Source organism: Acinonyx jubatus, chromosome C1, assembly GCF_027475565.1.
Source record: "Acinonyx jubatus isolate Ajub_Pintada_27869175 chromosome C1, VMU_Ajub_asm_v1.0, whole genome shotgun sequence".
Taxonomy (NCBI): Eukaryota; Metazoa; Chordata; class Mammalia; order Carnivora; family Felidae; genus Acinonyx; species Acinonyx jubatus.
The window spans coordinates 105,254,221-105,258,912 of NC_069381.1; the positions used below are offsets into that span (position 1 = coordinate 105,254,221).

At 43.5% G+C, this 4,692-nt stretch overlaps 1 long non-coding RNA gene across 1 annotated transcript; it reads left to right on the forward strand.

The window, feature by feature from the left end:
- Nucleotides 1-3,514: 3,514 nt before the first annotated feature.
- On the forward strand, nt 3,515-4,692 carry LOC113595431 (uncharacterized). Its single transcript, XR_003415924.2, has 2 exons — nt 3,515-3,678; nt 4,065-4,692. It is a non-coding gene; the product is annotated as an uncharacterized LOC113595431 (long non-coding RNA).

Sequence of the window (4,692 nt, forward strand, 5' to 3'; positions counted from 1 at the left end):
GAGTTAGTTGCAATGACTCAGCATTACCAGGACTGGTAGGCTCAGAGGCATGGACAAGGTTGGATTTCTGGCCCAAGGAAATGTCACCAAGGTGATGCCACTCTGGGGATGGCTCTTGAGGACTGCCAGCTGGCCTAACTCTTGTAAAGCCAGACACTGCCTTTCACATGTACGTACTCAATTCCTGGTGACTGAGAGTAGTTGCAGTAAAGATTACTTCCAATGTTTCTAACCATGAGATTTTGACAGTTATTCACCAAGTTTAGGACAATATTCACCCCAACTTCAATAGCCATGTTTGACAAGCAGATTATATAAAATGAAACTTGTTAGAAAAAAACATCACAAGGAGAAATAAAATATAAAAGAGGCAGGGTGCTGTGATAGAGGGCTACAGCAGGATCTGAATTCCAGCCCTGCTGCTAAGTCTTGGTGTGATCTGGGACAAGACTCTTCTCATCTCTGAGCCTCAGTTTCCTCATATGTAAAATAGAGTCATGGTCAAAATCAGTGATTCTCATCCTACTGCACATTAGAACCACCCAGTGAACTTTTGAAGACTGTCAGTGCCCATGATTCGCTGGAGTTGAGAACCATTGTCTCTGAACGGTGGCTGAGCTCCTTTACATATCTTCTGTTCTATCATTCCATGAAATATCTGGGATTTGTCAATGAAAATCTGGCTTTGGATTTGTTGGAGGCGCCCCTCCTTCTTACTGACAAGCAAATTCAACTGGATGAGGAAATGAAAATTGAGTGTCTGCTGACTACAAAGCATTAAACTGGATTCTTTGGGGTTCCTGACTTTACCGTGTGTCAGCTTTTAAATCTATCCAAATAATTAATTATAAGTAAAACGATATGGACATTGCTTCTTTCAAAATTCATCATACCCAAGTATTAAATATATAATTTCTTTAAATTCTATTTGGCCTTCTTTTTCCATAAATTCAGAGCCTGTGTTATGCATCCTTTCCTATATTTCTCAGCTAGAGGGGAAGAGGTGGATCCTCTGATGCACAGCTCTAGCAGCCAAAGAAAGCTCCCTGGCTCCTCACCTGGTGGTCTTTACCTAAACCCACCTGCTCACCATGTGCTGATATTTGGAAGTGGACTGCATCACATTTCACTTTTAATATTCATTAAAATGCTTGCTATGCACCAGGCACTATTCCAAGAGTTTTATGGATGTTAACTCATTTAATCTGCAAATGATCCGATGAAATAAACATTATTACTTTCACCATATCACAGGTGAAGAAAGTGAGACAGAGAGCTAGTGTCACCTGTCCATGGTCACACAGCTGGTAAGTGGGGATCTGAGATCCAAACCACGACTGGTTCTAGCACTCATGTTCTTGATCACTTATAAATGGGTTCAGTGCCTTCCATGAAATGTTCTATGGCTACCAAAAATAATGTTTACAAAGAATGAATAACAACATGGAAAATATTCATGTTAAAATCTTAAGTGAAAAATTTGTAAGATAAATTCTTACAGACAGCACGATGATAAAGACTGTAAAGTCCAAACAAAGCACAAATCGGGTGCCTGGACGGCTCAGTCTAAGCATCTGACTCTTGATTTTGGCTCAGGGCATGATCTCACAGTTTGTGAGTTCAAGCCCCACATCAGGCTGCACAGAACCTGCTTGGGATTCTCTCTTCCCCGCCCTACCCTTCCCTGCTTGCACATGTACTCTCTCTTTGCCTCTGTCTCTCAAAGTAAAAAAAAAATAAACTTAAAAACAGAACAAAACACAAATCACTAAAAAGATATATACAGTAAAGAAGACTGGAAAAAGTGAAACAGAGACTTTAAGGAAAATTGTAAACTATTAAAAATGCTTGGAAGATGGGATTATAAATTAATTTTAAATTTTTCTAATTGTATTTTTTTATAATGATTAGGCTGTCTTATAATCTCATCCCACAGTGGCAAGTAGGTACCATGATTTTTTTTGTAAGAAAACATTAAGACTCAGCTCTGATATTGCAAAAAGTAATTTTAGGGTTAAAAAGTGGTAGATCAGTCATTTGAAATTGAAAAGATATTTCCTCATGGATATAAAAGTACCCATAATGATTAGATTGTTTTCAAAGTAGCATTTTGAACTAGTCCAAGGCACAGTTTTAAGAACTTTATCTACATTTCCTTATTTAGTGGGCTAGGATTTGTTTCAGCCCCTTTTTATATTGATGATTAAGTAACTTGCCTGAGTTTGCAAAGGTGGGAACAAATGCTAGACAGTGTCTCTCCTGAACCTGTGTTATAATTTAGCCACATGCTTCTCACTGCAGCATATGAGCCCAGGATAGAAGCTGAAGATTGTACATTTCCCCTGTCTTATTTCCTCCCACTACACTTTTCATTGTGAACACGCCATATTGTGCCTATGTTTCCAGCTAAATAGAGTTTGATGACTTTCCTAGGGACCCCACTTGCACTCAGAATATTGTTTTTAGAGAAAAAAAGCTGTGGATTCCATGTAAAAACTATGTATTCTTCCTTCCTCACCCTCATCTGAAGGTCATTTAGGCAAAAAGGATCTTCCTGGGTTGGATGTTATTTTCTTAGGGATGACCAGAACTGATGCCTCAGTTCTGGCAACCTCCATGAGTCTAGTTCCCTTCTTCCACCCTCAGCATACACCCGGTCCTTGCCACCTCACCTTGGGCTGTCCAAAGATGTCTTATTTAGAACCATATATTTAGAACCATATGTGGAAGAAGAAGTCATTCTTAGACTTCTTTTAAAAAAAAATTTAATGTTCATTTATTTTTTTGAGAGAGAGAAAGACAGAGTGAGCAGGGGAGGAGCAGAGAGAGAGGGAGACACAGAATCCAAAGCAGGCTCCAGGCTCTGAGCTGTCAGCACAGAGCCTGATGCAGGGCTCAAACTCCCAAGGTGTGAGATCATGACCTGAGCCCAAATTGGACGCTTAACCGACTGAGCCACCCAGAAGCACCCCCCACCCCATTCCTAGACTTCTTCTACCCTTTCAAAGGGATTGTTAGTGCTGAACCAGTGCTATTTGAGAGTTCTCTTGGTGTGCCAAGTTCAGGTAAGGAGAGAAGCCCAACCACCCACACCATCTGCGTTAGATCTGACTAAAATGACATCACTGAGATATCAAGCATTCTTAGTCTGGGTTATGGCACCATCTAAGAATGAAAAAGCCACATTAGATCATTGGCTTGGGCCTGGCATTTTATTCTGGATCTCTAAATCTTATTCTAAAAAGAGCTATTTGATTTCCTTCTTGGGAATTTTTCCTTCCATTTTCAAACCAAAGAGAAGAGAGACCTTCTCTTCATCCCTGAGGTCTAGAAGTCCACTGACCCAGCTCAGGAAACAGGGAGCATAGCAGAGCTGCCTGTGAGGCTAACATGTGGTGTGCAATCCACAAAGCACCATCACTATCCTAGTGGCCTGGAATTCTCAGGGGAGCTTCTCGACAAGGTAATAGTTGACATGCTTATGGAGGGAGGACTTGGGTCCCTGGGATGTGAAGGGAGGGTAGTCACACGTGCCCCTTGTGAAAGATGCTATTAGCATCCCGCACTTGGTCCACACCTCCTGATACCAGGTCAGAGCTGAACCTATATAAAATGTGGAAGCTTCTAACAGCACCTCAGTCCACCTGAATCCTGGGTGATCTCCAGTGCTTGAGCCAGGTAAAGTGCATCTCGAGGACCAGGAGGGACTCTTGGTGCTGGTGTTTCAGGCAGAGTGCAGCCCTTGGTGGAGGCTGAGGACAGTCTTCAGAAAGACAAGGAGAAAAGAGGATTTGGATGGGAGGATTCTGTTGGAGAGGGAGGGCGGAAGGTAGGGGAAGGGAAAGAAAGATTGGTGTCTTTTTGAAACTATAAGGAATTCATTTTGAAATTATGGAGTTCTCAGGTTGAAACCTTTTTGCATATTTCTTATAATTGATTTTGGGAGATTGGGTTTAAAAATGTGATCATCATAAAGATGGAATTTCCTGAATTCATAGTTCAGTTTTAAATGTGGGGAAGTTACTTTGGGCTGGTTGAACTTGAAATGCCATATTGTTTTTCAGCCTCATTCAGTTCCTGCCAAGATGTCCTGCCAGCAGAACCAGCAGCAGTGCCAGCCCCCTCCCAAGTGCCCCTCCAAATGCCCTCCCAAGTGCCCCCCCAAATGCCCCCCTAAGTGTCCAGCCCCTTGCCTACCTCCAGTTTCCTGCTGTGGCTCCAGCTCCGGGGGCGGGGGCTGCTGCAGCTCCGGGGGTGGGGGCTGCTGCCTGAGCCACCACAGGCCCCGCCGATCTCTTCGACACCGACACCAGAGCTCTGACTGCTGTGGTGGTGGTGGTGGTGACCATTCTGGAGGCTCCAGCTGCTGCTCTGGGGGCTGCTGCTGACCCCGGGCCCCAAGGATCACTGAAGAACAGCACTGGAGGAGCCAAAGTGCCGAAGACCCACCCAGCCTGAGACTTCTCTTCCTCCATTTGGAAGAACAGAAGGCAAGGATGGAAGGGCTTCTGAAATGTTCTGGGTTTCCCTCTTCGTCCCACCCATGTCCAGTCCATGGCTGTGAGGTCTTGAGGTTTAACCTCTAACGTTCACTAGCCTGATTCCCTCTTGGACACAGATCTTTGGGGGACTTGGTGTTGGAGTCCAGTTATGAAGCTGCTTCCTCTGTACAATAAAGCTTTTTATTCCTGA